Raw genomic sequence first — 12,868 nt, 5'->3', positions numbered from 1 at the left:
GGAATAGTCACAGAGGTCGTGGTAGTGCTCGTGTTGTCGGGGTAGAGAGGGAGCGGTGTAATTCTTGTGTTAAACTCGTCTCTGTTGCCGAGGCAAATGTGGCAATGGACACGGGAAGGGCAAGCATAAGGAACAAATAGATAGTTGCATGTCGGATGCGATCATACCAGCACTAAAGCACCGGATCCCATCAGAACTCCGAAGTTAAGCGTGCTTTGGTGAGGGTAGTACTAGGATGGGTGACCTCCTGGGAAGTCCTCGTGTTGCATTCCCATTTTTAAATATTTTTGCGCCACGTGACAAGGATGACGCGGGAGCGTGATCTATATGAACTCGTTTTCTTATCTTTGACGTTTACTAGTTTTCTTATTTGTGACGTTTGTGATATGTTTTAGCTACCGTCTCATTGTTGATGTGTCTAGGGGCGGCGTCGTTGGGTGTCAAGCGCGGTGGGAATAGTCACAGAGGTCGTGGTAGTGCTCGTGTTGTCGGGGTAGAGAGGGAGCGGTGTAATTCTTGTGTTAAACTCGTCTCTGTTGCCGAGGCAAATGTGGCAATGGACACGGGAAGGGCAAGCATAAGGAACAAATAGATAGTTGCATGTCGGATGCGATCATACCAGCACTAAAGCACCGGATCCCATCAGAACTCCGAAGTTAAGCATGCTTTGGTGAGGGTAGTACTAGGATGGGTGACCTCCTGGGAAGTCCTCGTGTTGCATTCCCATTTTTAAATATTTTTGCGCCACGTGACAAGGATGACGCGGGAGCGTGATCTATATGACCTCGTTTTCTTATTTTTGACGTTTACTAGTTTTCTTATTTTTTACGTTTGTGATATGTTTTAGCTTCCGTCTCATTGTTGACGTGTCTAGGGGCGGCGTCGTTGGGTGTCAAGCGCGGTGGGAAAAGTCACAGAGGTCGTGGCGGTGCTCGTGTTGTCGGGGTAGAGAGGGAGCGGTGAAATTCTTGTGTTAAACTCCCTCTGTTGTCGAGGCAAATGTGCCAATCGATACTGGAAGGGCAAGCATAAGGAACAAATAGATAGTAGCATGTCGGATGCGATCATACGAGCACTAAAGCACCGGATCCCATCAGAACTCCGAAGATAAGCGTGCTTGGGCGAGAGTAGTACTAGGATGGGTGACCTCTTGGGAAGTCCTTGTGTTGCATTCCCCTTTTTGAATATTTTTGCGCCACGTGACAAGGATGACGCGGGAGCGTGACATATATATCCTCGTTTTCTTATTTTTGACGTTTACTAGTTTTCTTATTTTTGACGTTTGTGATATGTTTTAGCTTGCGTCTCATTGTTGACGTGTCTAGGGGCGGCATCGTTGGGTGTAAAGCGCGGTGGGAAAAGTCACACAGGTCGTGGCGGTGCTCGTGTTGTCGGGGTAGAGAGGGAGCGGTGAAATTCTTGTGTTAAACTCGTCTGTGTTGTCGAGGCAAATGTGACAATGGACACGGGAAGGGCAAGCATAAGGGACAAATATATAGTTGCATGTCGGATGCGATCATACCAGCACTGAATCACAGGATCCCATCAGAACTCCGAAGATAAGCGTGCTTGGGCGAGAGTAGTACTAGGATGGGTGACCTCCTGGGAAGTCCTCGTGCTGCATTCCCCTTTTTAAATATTTTTGCGCCACGTGACAAGGATGACGCGGGAGCGTGACATATATATCCTCGTTTTCTTATTTTTGACGTTTACTAGTTTTCTTATTTTTGACGTTTGTGATATGTTTTAGCTTGCGTCTCATTGTTGACGTGTCTAGGGGCGGCATCGTTGGGTGTAAAGCGCGGTGGGAAAAGTCACACAGGTCGTGGCGGTGCTCGTGTTGTCGGGGTAGAGAGGGAGCGGTGAAATTCTTGGGTTAAACTCGTGTCTTTTGTCGAGGCAAATGTGGCAATGGACACGGGAAGGGCACGCATAAGGAACAAATAGATAGTTGCATCTCGGATGCGATAATACCAGCACTAAAGCACCGGATCCCATCAGAACTCCGAAGTTAAGCGTGCTTTGGCGAGGGTAGTACTAGGATGGTTGACCTCCTGGGAAGTCCTCGTGTTGCATTCCCCTTTTTAAATATTTTTGCGCCACTTGACAAGGATGACGCGGGAGCGTGATCTATATGACCTCGTTTTCTTATTTTTGACGTTTACTAGTTTTCTTATTTTTGACGTTTGTGATATGTTTCAACTTGCGTCTCATTGTTGACGTGTCTAGGGGCGGCGTCGTCGGGTGTCAAGCGCGGTGGGAAAAGGCACAGAGGTCGTGGCGGTGCTCGTGTTGTCGGGGTAGAGAGGCAGCGGTGAAATTCTTCTGTTAAACTCGTCTCTGTTGTCGAGGCAAATGTGGCAATGGACACTGGAAGGGCAAGCATAAGGAATAAATAGATAGTTGCATGTCGGATGCGATCATACCAGCACTAAAGCACCGGATCCAATCAGAACTCCGAAGTTAAGCATGCTTGGGCGAGAGTAGTACTAGGATGGGTGACCTCCTGGAATTCTCGTGTTGCATTCCCCTTTTTAAATATTTTTGCGCCACATGACAAGGATGACGCGGGAGCGTGATCTATATGACCTCGTTTTCTTATTTTTGACGTTTACTAGTTTTCTCATTTTTGACGTTTGTGATATCTTTTAGCTTGCGTCTCATTGTTGACGTGTCTAGGGGCGGCGTCGTCGGGTGTCAAGCGCGGTGGGAAAAGGCACAGAGGTCGTGGCGGTGCTCGTGTTGTCGGGGTAGAGAGGCAGCGGTGAAATTCTTCTGTTAAACTCGTCTCTGTTGTCGAGGCAAATGTGGCAATGGACACGGGAAGGGCAAGCATAAGGAACAAATAGATAGTTGCATGTCGGATGCGATCATACCAGCACTAAAGCACCGGATCCAATCAGAACTCCGAAGTTAAGCATGCTTGGGCGAGAGTAGTACTAGGATGGGTGACCTCCTGGAATTCTCGTGTTGCATTCCCCTTTTTAAATATTTTTGCGCCACATGACAAGGATGACGCGGGAGCGTGATCTATATGACCTCGTTTTCTTATTTTTGACGTTTACTAGTTTTCTCATTTTTGACGTTTGTGATATGTTTTAGCTTGCGTCTCATTGTTCACGTGTCTAGGGGTGGCGTCGTCGGGTGTCAAGCGCGGTGGGAAAAGTCACAAAGGTCGTGGCGGTGCTCGTGTTGTCGGGGTAGAGAGGGAGCGGTGAAATTCTTGTGTTAAACTCGTCTCTGTTGTCGAGGCCAATGTGGCAATGGACATGGGAAGGGCAAGCATAAGGGACAAATAGATAGTCGCATGTCGGATGCGATCATACCAGCACTAAATCACGGGATCCCATCAGAACTCCGAAGTTAAGCTTGCTTGGGCGAGAGTAGTACTAGGATGGGTGACCTTGTGGGAAGTCCTCGTGTTCCATACCCCTTTTTAAATATTTTTGCGCCACGTGACAAGGATGACGCGGGAGCGTAATCTATATGACCTCGTTTTCTTATTTTTGACGTTTACTAGTTTCCTTATTTTTGACGTTTGTGATATGTTTTAGCTTGCGTCTCATTGTTGACGTGTCTAGGGGCTGCGGCATCGGGTGTCAAGCGCGGTGGGAAAAGGCACAGAGGTCGTGGCGGTGCTCGTGTTGTCGGGGTAGAGGGAGCGGTGAAATTGTTCTGTTAAACTCGTCTCTGTTGTCGAGGCAAATGTGGCAATGGACACGGGAAGGGCACGCATAAGGAACAAATAGATAGTTGCATCTCGGATGCGATAATACCAGCACTAAAGCACCGGATCCCATCAGAACTCCGAAGTTAAGCGTGCTTTGGCGAGGGTAGTACTAGGATGGGTGACCTCCTGGGAAGTCCTCGTGTTGCATTCCCCTTTTTAAATATTTTTGCGCCACGTGACAAGGATGACGCGGGAGCGTGATCTATATGACCTCGTTTTCTTATTTTTGACGTTTACTAGTTTTCTTATTTTTTACGTTTGTGATATGTTTTAGCTTGCGTCTCATTGTTGACGTGTCTAGGGGCGGCGTCGTCGGGTGTCAAGCGCGGTGGGAAAAGTCACAGAGGTCGTGGCGGTGCTCGTGTTGTCGGGATAGAGAGGGAGCGGTGAAATTCTTGGGTTAAACTCGTGTCTGTTGTCGAGGAAAATGTGGCAATGGACACGGGAAGGGCACGCATAAGGAACAAATAGATAGTTGCATCTCGGATGCGATAATACCAGCACTAAAGCATCGGATCCCATCAGAACTCCGAAGTTAAGCGTGCTTTGGCGAGGGTAGTACTAGGATGGGTGACCTCCTGGGAAGTCCTCGTGTTGCATTCCCCTTTTTAAATATTTTTGCGCCACGTGACAAGGATGACGCGGGAGCTGATCTATATGACCTCGTTTTCTTATTTTTGACGTTTACTAGTTTTCTTATTTTTTACGTTTGTGATATGTTTTAGCTTGCGTCTCATTGTTGACGTGTCTAGGGGCAGCATCGTTGGGTGTCAAGCGCGGTGGAAAAAGTCACAGAGGTCGTGGCGGTGCTCGTGTTGTCGGGGTAGAGAGGGAGCGGTGAAATTCTTGTGTCAAACTCGACTGTGTTGTCGAGGCAAATGTGGCAATGGACACGGGAAGGGCAAGCATAAGTGACAAATAGATAGTTGCATGTCGGACGCGATCATACCACCACTAAATCATCGGATCCCATCAAAACTCCAAAGTTAAGCGTGCTTGGCCTAGAGTAGTACTAGGATGGGTGACCTCCTGGGAAGTCCTCGTGTTGCATTCCCCTTTTAAAATATTTTTGCGCCATGTGACAAGGATGATGCGGGAGCATGATCTATATGACCTCGTTTTCTTATTTTTGACGTTTACTAGTTTTCTTATTTGTGACGTTTGTGATATGTTTTAGCTTCCGTCTCATTGTTGATGTGTCTAGGGGCGGCGTCGTTGGGTGTCAAGCGCGGTGGGAATAGTCACAGAGGTCATGGTAGTGCTCGTGTTGTAGGGGTAGAGAGGGAGCGGTGTAATTCTTGTGTTAAACTCGTCTCTGTTGTCGAGGCAAATGTGGCAATGGACACGGGAAGGGCAAGCATAAGGAACAAATAGATAGTTGCATGTCGGATGAGATCATACCAGCACTAAAGCACTGGATCCCATTAGAACTCCGAAGTTAAGCGTGCTTCGGTGAGGGTAGTACTAGGATGGGTGACCTCCTGGGAAGTCCTCGTGTTGCATTCCCATTTTTAAATATTTTTGCGCCACGTGACAAGGATGACGCGGGAGCGTGATCTATATGACCTCGTTTTCTTATTTTTGACGTTTACTAGTTTTCTTATTTTTTACGTTTGTGATATGTTTTAGCTTGCGTCTCATTGTTGACGTGTCTAGGGGCGGCGTCGTCGGGTGTCAAGCGCGGTGGGAAAAGTCACAGAGGTCGTGGCGGTGCTCGTGTTGTCGGGATAGAGAGGGAGCGGTGAAATTCTTGGGTTAAACTCGTGTCTGTTGTCGAGGAAAATGTGGCAATGGACACGGGAAGGGCACGCATAAGGAACAAATAGATAGTTGCATCTCGGATGCGATAATACCAGCACTAAAGCATCGGATCCCATCAGAACTCCGAAGTTAAGCGTGCTTTGGCGAGGGTAGTACTAGGATGGGTGACCTCCTGGGAAGTCCTCGTGTTGCATTCCCCTTTTAAAATAATTTTGCGCCACGTGACAAGGATGACGCGGGAGCTGATCTATATGACCTCGTTTTCTTATTTTTGACGTTTACTAGTTTTCTTATTTTTTACGTTTGTGATATGTTTTAGCTTGCGTCTCATTGTTGACGTGTCTAGGGGCAGCATCGTTGGGTGTCAAGCGCGGTGGAAAAAGTCACAGAGGTCGTGGCGGTGCTCGTGTTGTCGGGGTAGAGAGGGAGCGGTGAAATTCTTGTGTCAAACTCGACTGTGTTGTCGAGGCAAATGTGGCAATGGACACGGGAAGGGCAAGCATAAGTGACAAATAGATAGTTGCATGTCGGACGCGATCATACCACCACTAAATCATCGGATCCCATCAAAACTCCAAAGTTAAGCGTGCTTGGCCTAGAGTAGTACTAGGATGGGTGACCTCCTGGGAAGTCCTCGTGTTGCATTCCCCTTTTAAAATATTTTTGCGCCATGTGACAAGGATGATGCGGGAGCATGATCTATATGACCTCGTTTTCTTATTTTTGACGTTTACTAGTTTTCTTATTTGTGACGTTTGTGATATGTTTTAGCTTCCGTCTCATTGTTGATGTGTCTAGGGGCGGCGTCGTTGGGTGTCAAGCGCGGTGGGAATAGTCACAGAGGTCATGGTAGTGCTCGTGTTGTCGGGGTAGAGAGGGAGCGGTGTAATTCTTGTGTTAAACTCGTCTCTGTTGTCGAGGCAAATGTGGCAATGGACACGGGAAGGGCAAGCATAAGGAACAAATAGATAGTTGCATGTCGGATGAGATCATACCAGCACTAAAGCACTGGATCCCATTAGAACTCCGAAGTTAAGCGTGCTTCGGTGAGGGTAGTACTAGGATGGGTGACCTCCTGGGAAGTCCTCGTGTTGCATTCCCATTTTTAAATATTTTTGCGCCACGTGACAAGGATGACGCGGGAGCGTGATCTATATGACCTCGTTTTCTTATTTTTGACGTTTACTAGTTTTCTTATTTTTTACGTTTGTGATATGTTTTAGCTTCCGTATCATTGTTGAGGTGTCTAGGGGCAGCGTCGTTGGGTGTCAAGCGCGGTGGGAAAAGTCACAGAGGTCGTGGCGGTGCTCGTGTTGTCGGGGTAGAGAGGGAGCAGTGAAATTCTTGTGTTAAACTCCCTCTGTTGTCGAGGCAAATGTGCCAATCGACACGGGAAGGGCAAGCATAAGGAACAAATAGATAGTAGCATGTCGGATGCGATCATACCAGCACTAAAGCACAGGATCCCATCAGAACTCCGAAGATAAGCGTGCTTGGGCGAGAGTAGTACTAGGATGGGTGACCTCTTGGGAAGTCCTGGTGTTGCATTCCCCTTTTTGAATATTTTTGCGCCACGTGACAAGGATGACGCGGGAGCGTGACATATATGACCTCGTTTTCCTATTTTTGACGTTTACTAGTTTTCTTATTTTTGATGTTTGTGATATGTTTTAGCTTGCGTCTCATTGTTGACGTGTCTAGGGGCGGCATCGTTGGGTGTCAAGCGCGGTGGGAAAAGTCACACAGGTCGTGGCGGTGCTCGTGTTGTCGGGGTAGAGAGGGAGCGGTGAAATTCTTGTGTTAAACTCGTCTGTGTTGTCGAGGCAAATGTGACAATGGACACGGGAAGGGCAAGCATAAGGGACAAATATATAGTTGCATGTCGGATGTGATCATACCAGCACTTAATCATGGGATCCCATCAGAACTCTGAAGTTAAGCATGCATGGGCGAGAGTAGTACTAGGATGGGTGACCTCCTGGGAAGTCCTCGTGCTGCATTCCCCTCTTTAAATATTTTTGCGCCACTTGACAAGGATGACGCGGGAGCGTGATCTATATGACCTCGTTTTCTTATTTTTGACGTTTACTATTTTTCTTATTTTTGACGTTTGTGATATGTTTTAGCTTGCGTCTCATTGTTGACGTCTAGGGGCGTCGTCGTCGGGTGTCAAGCGCGGTGGGAAAAGTCACACAGGTCGTGGCGGTGCTCGTGTTATCGGGGTAGAAAGGGAGCGGTGAAATTCTTGTGTTAAACTCGTCTCCGTTGTCGAGGCAAATGTGGCAATGGACACGGGAGGGGCAAGCATAAGGAACAAATAGATAGTTGCATGTCGGATGCGATCATACCAGCACTAAAACATCGGATCCCATCAGAACTCCAAAGTTAAGCATGCTTCGGCGAGAGTAGTACTAGGATGGGTGACCTCCTGGGAAGTCCTCGTGTTGCATTCCCCTTTTTATATATTTTTGCGCCACGTGACAAGGATGACGCGGGAGCGTGATCTATATGACCTCGTTTTCTAATTTTTCACGTTTACTACTTTTCTTATTTTTGACATTTGTGATATGTTTTAGCTTGCGTCTCATTGTTGACGTGTCTAGGGGCGGCGTCGTCGGGTGTCAAGGGCGGTGGGAAAAGTCACAGAGGTCGTGGCGGTGCTCGTGTTGTCGGGGTAGAGAGGGAGCAGTGAAATTCTTGTGTTAAACTCGTCTCCGTTGTCGAGGCAAATGTGGCAATGTTCACGGCAGGGGCAAGCATAAGGAACAAATAGATAGTTGCATGTCGGATGCGATCATACCAGCACTGAACCACCGGATCCCGTCAGAACTTCGAAGTTAAGCGTGCTTGGGCGAGAGTAGTACTAGAATGGGTGACCTCTTGGGAAGTCCTCATGTTGCATTCCCCTTTTTAAATATTTTTGCGCCACGTGACAAGGCTGACGCTGGAGCGTGATCTATATGACCTCGCATTCTTGTTTTTGACGTTTACTAGTTTTCTTATTTTTGACGTTTGTGATATGTTTTAGCTTCCGTCTCATTGTTGACGTGTCTAGGGGAGGCGTCGTTGGGTGTCAAGCGCGGTGGGAAATGTCACAGAGGTCATGGCGGTGCTCGTGTTGTCGGGGTAGAGAGGGAGCGGTGAAATTCTTGTGTTAAACTCGTCTGTGTTGTCGAGGCAAATGTGGCAACGGACACGGGAAGGGCAAGCCTAAGGAACAAATAGATAGTTGCATGTCGGATGCGATCATACCAGCACTAAAGCATCGGATCCCATCAGAACTCCGAAGTTAAGCATGCTTCAGTGAGAGTAGTACTAGGATGGGTGACCTCCTGGGAAGTCCTCGTGTTGCATTCCCCTTTTTAAATATTTTTGCGCCACGTGACAAGGATGACGCGGGAGCGTGATCTATATGACCTCGTTTTCTTATTTTTGACGTTTACTAGTTTCCTTATTTTTGACGTTTGTGATATGTTTTAGCTTGCGTCTCATTGTTGACGTGTCTAGGCGCGGCGTCGTCGGGTGTCAAGCGCGGTGGGAAAAGTCACAGAGGTCGTGGCGGTGCTCGTGTTGTCGGGTAGAGAGGGAGCGGAGAAATTCTTGTGTTAAACTCTTCTCCGTTGTCGAGGAAAATGTGGCAATGGACACGGGAGGGGCAAGCATAAGGAACATATAGATAGTTGCATGTCGGATGCGATCATACCAGTACTAAAGCACCGGATCCCATCAGAACTCCGAAGTTAAGCGTGTACTAGGATGGGTGACCTCCTGGGAAGTCCTCGTGTTGCATTCCCCTTTTGAAATATTTTTGAGCCACGTGACAAGGATGACGCGGGAGCGTGATCTATATGACCTCGTTTTCTTATTTTTGACGTTTACTAGTTTTCTTATTTTTGACGTTTGTGATATGTTTTAGCTTGCGTCTCATTGTTGACGTGTCTAGGGGCGGCATCGTTGGGTGTCAAGCGCGGTGGGAAAAGTCACAGAGGTCGTGGCGGTGCTCGTGTTGTCGGGGTAGAGAGGGAGCGGTGAAATTCTTGTGTTAAACTCGTCTCTGTTGTCGAGGCAAATGTGGCAATGGACACGGGAAGGGCAAGCATAAGGGACAAATAGATAGTTGCATGTCGGATGCGATCATACCAGCACTAAATTACCGGATCCCATCAGAACTCTGAAGTTAAACGTGCTTGTGCGAGAGTAGTACAAGGATGGGTGACCTCGTGGGAAGTCCTCGTGTTGCATTCCCCTTTTTAAATATTTTTGCGCCACGTGACAAGAATGACGCGGGAGCGTGATCTATATGACCTTGTTTTCTTATTTTTGACGTTTACTAGTTTTCTTATTTTTGACGTTTGTGATATGTTTTAGCTTGCGTCTCATTGTTGACGTGTCTAGGGGCGGCGTCGTCGGGTGTCAAGCGCGGTGGGAAAAGGCACAGAGGTCATGGCGGTGCTCGTGTTGTCGGGGTAGAGAGGGAGCGGTGAAATTCTTTTGTTAAACTCGTCCCCGTTGTCGAGGCAAATGTGGCAATGGACACGGGAGGGGCAAGCATGAGGAACAAATAGATAGTTGCATGTCGGATGCGATCATAACAGCACTAAAGCACTTGATCCCATCAGAACTCCGTAGTTAAGCGTGCAAGCGTGCTTGGGCGAGAGTAGTACTAGGATGGGAGACCTCCTGGGAAGTCCTCGTGTTGCATTCCCCTTTTTAAATATTTTTGCGCCACGTGACAAGGATGACGCGGGAGCGTGATCAATATGACCTCGTTTTCTTATTTTTGACGTTTACTAGTTTTCTTATTTTTGACGTTTACTAGTTTTCTTATTTTTGACGTTTGTGATATGTTTTAGCTTGCGTCTGATTGTTGACGTGTCTAGGGGCGGCATCGTCGGGTGTCAAGCGCGGTGCAAAAAGTCACAGAGGTCGTGGCGGTGCTCGTGTTGTCGGGGTAGAGAGGGAGCGGTAAAATTCTTGTGTTAAACTCGTCTCCCTTGTCGAGGCAAAGGTGGCAATGGACACGGGAGGGCAAGCATAAGGAACAAATAGATAGTTGCTTATCGGATGCGATCATACCAGTACTAAAGCACCGGATCCCATTAGAACTTCAAAGTTAAGCGTGCTTGGGTGAGAGTAGTACTAGGTTGGGTGACCTCCTGGGAAGTCCTTGTGTTGCATTCCCCTTTTTAAATATTTTTGCGCCACGTGACAAGGATGACGCGGGAGCGTGATCTATATCACCTCGTTTTCTTATTTTTGACGTTTACTAGTTTTCTTATTTTTGACATTTGTGATATGTTTTAGCTTGCGTCTCATTGTTGACGTGTCTAGGGGCGGCGTCGTCGGGTGTCAAGCGCGGTGGGAAAAGTCACAGAGGTTGTGGCGGTGCTCGTGTTGTCGGGGTAGAGAGGGAGCGGTGAAATTCTTGTGTTAAACTCGTCTCTATTGTCGAGGCAAATGTGGCAATGGGCACGGGAGGGGCCAGCATAAGGAACAAATAGATAGTTGCATGTCGGATGCGATCATACCAGCACTAAATCACCGGATCCCGTCAGAACCCTGAAGTTAAGCGTGCTTGGGCTAGAGTATTACTAGGATGGGTGACCTCCTGGGAAGTCCTCGTGTTGCATTCTCCTTTTTAAATATTTTTGCGCCACGTGACAAGGATGACGCGGGAGCGTGATCTATATGACCTCGTTTTCTTATTTTTGACGTTTACTAGTTTTCTTATTTTTGCCGTTTGTGATATGTTTTAGCTTGCGTCTCATTGTTGACGTGTCTAGGGGCGGCGTCGTCGGGTGTCAAGCGCGGTGGGAAAAGTCACAGAGGTCGTGGCGGTGCTCGTGTTGTCGGGGTAGAGAGGGAGCGGTGAAATTCTTTCGTTAAACTCGTCTCCGTTGTCGAGGCAAATGTGGCAATGGACATGGGAGGGGCAAGCATAAGGAACAAATAGATAGTAGCATCAGAACTCAGAAGTTAAGCGTGCTTGGGCGGGAGTAGTGCTAGGATGAGTGACCTCCTGGAAAGTCCTCTTCTTGCATTGCGCTTTTTAAATATTTTTGCGCCACGTGACAAGGATGACGCGGGAGCGTGATCTGTATGACCTCGTTTTCTTATTTTTGACGTTTACTAGTTTTCTTATTTTTGACGTTTGTGATATGTTTTAACTTGCGTCTCATTGTTGACGTGTCTAGGGGCGGCGTCGTCGGCTGTCAAGCGCGGTGGGAAAAGTCACAGAGGTCGTGGCGGTGCTCATGTTGTCGGGGTAGAGAGGGAGCGGTGAAATTCTTGTGTTAAACTCGTCTCCGTTGTCGAGGCAAATGTGGCAATGGACACGGGAGGGGCAAGCATAAGGAACAAATAGATAGTTGCATGTCGGATGCGATCATACCAGCACTAAAGCACCGGATCCCATCAGAACTTCAAAGTTAAGCGTGCTTGGGCGAGAGTAGTACTAGGATGGTTGACCTCCTGGGAAGTCCACGTGTTGCATTCCCCTTTTTAAATATTTTTGCGCCACGTGACAAGGATGACGCGAGAGCGTGATCTATATGACCTCGTTTTCTTATTTTTGACGTTCACTAGTTTTCTTATTTTTCACGTTTGTGATATGTTTTAGCTTGCGTCTCATTGTTGACATGTCTAGGGGCGGCGTCGTTGGGTGTCAAGCGCGGTGGGAAAAGTCACAAAGGTCGTGGCAGTGATCGTGTTGTCGGGGTAGAGAGGGAGCGATGAAATTCTTGTGTTAAACTCGTCTCCGTTGTCGAGGCAAATGTGGCAATGGACACGGGAGGGGCAAGCATACACTAGTGGGGACATGGCCTATAGTCCCGGCCCGTAAGGGGCTTTAGTCCCGGTTCAACAATCGGGACCAAAGGGGCGGGACTAAAGGCCTAACCTTTAGTCCCGGCCCTGTTCCAAGCCGGGACCAAAGGTGCTCCACGTGGGCGCCTCGGAGCGCCCTCAGGGGCAGGCCCTTTAGTCCCGGGTCTTTACACGGACCGGGACTAAAGAGTTTCTGATTTTGTTTATTTTTGGGTTTTAGTGTTTTAGGGTTTAGGTGCTCGGGAGATTAACGTGATGCCTCATTTGGTGTTCGGGAATTAGTTTTCATATAATTCTAAATAGAAATAATTATGCATATATATATAAGATTAACTTATCTTACAAGCGAGTATATATATACAATTATATGGAGATCTGAATTATCGGGACTAGAGCCCGTCTATTCGATTACATGGACCAACATCAGTAATGGCCCCTAGCTACACTAAATCGTTCTTTGTCATCTATAGCTTTCGTCCTCAGAAAGGTCGCAAGCTCCTCTGCAACAGCAATCGTGCGTTGCTCTGGTAGGGACTTCTCCCTCATGGTCGC

General features: G+C 47.8%; 22 non-coding genes and 3 pseudogenes across 22 annotated transcripts; all 25 read left to right on the top strand.

Moving 5' to 3' along the window:
- The first annotated feature begins 153 nt into the window (after positions 1 to 153).
- Positions 154 to 272, top strand: LOC123414142. Its single transcript, XR_006614219.1, has one exon. It is a non-coding gene; the product is annotated as a 5S ribosomal RNA (ribosomal RNA).
- Positions 273 to 605: 333 nt separating this feature from the next.
- On the top strand, positions 606 to 724 carry LOC123414738. The gene has a single exon (XR_006614661.1). It is a non-coding gene; the product is annotated as a 5S ribosomal RNA (ribosomal RNA).
- A 332-nt stretch (positions 725 to 1,056) lies between these two features.
- On the top strand, positions 1,057 to 1,175 carry LOC123414671. Its single transcript, XR_006614599.1, has one exon. It is a non-coding gene; the product is annotated as a 5S ribosomal RNA (ribosomal RNA).
- A 333-nt stretch (positions 1,176 to 1,508) lies between these two features.
- Positions 1,509 to 1,627, top strand: LOC123414250. Its single transcript, XR_006614276.1, has one exon. It is a non-coding gene; the product is annotated as a 5S ribosomal RNA (ribosomal RNA).
- Positions 1,628 to 1,960: 333 nt separating this feature from the next.
- On the top strand, positions 1,961 to 2,079 carry LOC123414626. Its single transcript, XR_006614555.1, has one exon. It is a non-coding gene; the product is annotated as a 5S ribosomal RNA (ribosomal RNA).
- A 333-nt stretch (positions 2,080 to 2,412) lies between these two features.
- On the top strand, positions 2,413 to 2,529 carry LOC123413731. The gene has a single exon (XR_006613849.1). It is a non-coding gene; the product is annotated as a 5S ribosomal RNA (ribosomal RNA).
- A 333-nt stretch (positions 2,530 to 2,862) lies between these two features.
- On the top strand, positions 2,863 to 2,979 carry LOC123413730. Its single transcript, XR_006613848.1, has one exon. It is a non-coding gene; the product is annotated as a 5S ribosomal RNA (ribosomal RNA).
- A 333-nt stretch (positions 2,980 to 3,312) lies between these two features.
- Positions 3,313 to 3,431, top strand: LOC123413924. Its single transcript, XR_006614029.1, has one exon. It is a non-coding gene; the product is annotated as a 5S ribosomal RNA (ribosomal RNA).
- Positions 3,432 to 3,762: 331 nt separating this feature from the next.
- LOC123413774 lies at positions 3,763 to 3,881 on the top strand. Its single transcript, XR_006613888.1, has one exon. It is a non-coding gene; the product is annotated as a 5S ribosomal RNA (ribosomal RNA).
- Positions 3,882 to 4,214: 333 nt separating this feature from the next.
- Positions 4,215 to 4,333, top strand: LOC123414638. Its single transcript, XR_006614566.1, has one exon. It is a non-coding gene; the product is annotated as a 5S ribosomal RNA (ribosomal RNA).
- Positions 4,334 to 4,665: 332 nt separating this feature from the next.
- On the top strand, positions 4,666 to 4,784 carry LOC123414217 (annotated as a pseudogene).
- Positions 4,785 to 5,117: 333 nt separating this feature from the next.
- LOC123413764 lies at positions 5,118 to 5,236 on the top strand. The gene has a single exon (XR_006613878.1). It is a non-coding gene; the product is annotated as a 5S ribosomal RNA (ribosomal RNA).
- Positions 5,237 to 5,569: 333 nt separating this feature from the next.
- LOC123414636 lies at positions 5,570 to 5,688 on the top strand. Its single transcript, XR_006614565.1, has one exon. It is a non-coding gene; the product is annotated as a 5S ribosomal RNA (ribosomal RNA).
- A 332-nt stretch (positions 5,689 to 6,020) lies between these two features.
- On the top strand, positions 6,021 to 6,139 carry LOC123414216 (annotated as a pseudogene).
- A 333-nt stretch (positions 6,140 to 6,472) lies between these two features.
- Positions 6,473 to 6,591, top strand: LOC123413762. Its single transcript, XR_006613876.1, has one exon. It is a non-coding gene; the product is annotated as a 5S ribosomal RNA (ribosomal RNA).
- Positions 6,592 to 6,923: 332 nt separating this feature from the next.
- Positions 6,924 to 7,042, top strand: LOC123414795. Its single transcript, XR_006614716.1, has one exon. It is a non-coding gene; the product is annotated as a 5S ribosomal RNA (ribosomal RNA).
- A 333-nt stretch (positions 7,043 to 7,375) lies between these two features.
- LOC123414014 lies at positions 7,376 to 7,494 on the top strand. The gene has a single exon (XR_006614107.1). It is a non-coding gene; the product is annotated as a 5S ribosomal RNA (ribosomal RNA).
- Positions 7,495 to 7,825: 331 nt separating this feature from the next.
- Positions 7,826 to 7,944, top strand: LOC123413705. The gene has a single exon (XR_006613824.1). It is a non-coding gene; the product is annotated as a 5S ribosomal RNA (ribosomal RNA).
- Positions 7,945 to 8,277: 333 nt separating this feature from the next.
- LOC123414889 lies at positions 8,278 to 8,396 on the top strand. Its single transcript, XR_006614803.1, has one exon. It is a non-coding gene; the product is annotated as a 5S ribosomal RNA (ribosomal RNA).
- A 333-nt stretch (positions 8,397 to 8,729) lies between these two features.
- LOC123413950 lies at positions 8,730 to 8,848 on the top strand. Its single transcript, XR_006614051.1, has one exon. It is a non-coding gene; the product is annotated as a 5S ribosomal RNA (ribosomal RNA).
- A 769-nt stretch (positions 8,849 to 9,617) lies between these two features.
- On the top strand, positions 9,618 to 9,736 carry LOC123413845. Its single transcript, XR_006613957.1, has one exon. It is a non-coding gene; the product is annotated as a 5S ribosomal RNA (ribosomal RNA).
- A 333-nt stretch (positions 9,737 to 10,069) lies between these two features.
- On the top strand, positions 10,070 to 10,196 carry LOC123414037 (annotated as a pseudogene).
- Positions 10,197 to 10,553: 357 nt separating this feature from the next.
- On the top strand, positions 10,554 to 10,672 carry LOC123415011. Its single transcript, XR_006614917.1, has one exon. It is a non-coding gene; the product is annotated as a 5S ribosomal RNA (ribosomal RNA).
- Positions 10,673 to 11,005: 333 nt separating this feature from the next.
- Positions 11,006 to 11,124, top strand: LOC123413933. The gene has a single exon (XR_006614036.1). It is a non-coding gene; the product is annotated as a 5S ribosomal RNA (ribosomal RNA).
- A 744-nt stretch (positions 11,125 to 11,868) lies between these two features.
- On the top strand, positions 11,869 to 11,987 carry LOC123414593. Its single transcript, XR_006614524.1, has one exon. It is a non-coding gene; the product is annotated as a 5S ribosomal RNA (ribosomal RNA).
- The last annotated feature ends 881 nt before the right edge of the window (positions 11,988 to 12,868 follow it).

This window comes from Hordeum vulgare, chromosome 7H (genome assembly GCF_904849725.1).
Source record: "Hordeum vulgare subsp. vulgare chromosome 7H, MorexV3_pseudomolecules_assembly, whole genome shotgun sequence".
NCBI lineage: Eukaryota > Viridiplantae > Streptophyta > Magnoliopsida > Poales > Poaceae > Hordeum > Hordeum vulgare.
The sequence above is the reverse complement of the archived record's forward strand: the minus strand, read 5'-3'. Positions and strand labels throughout refer to the sequence as shown.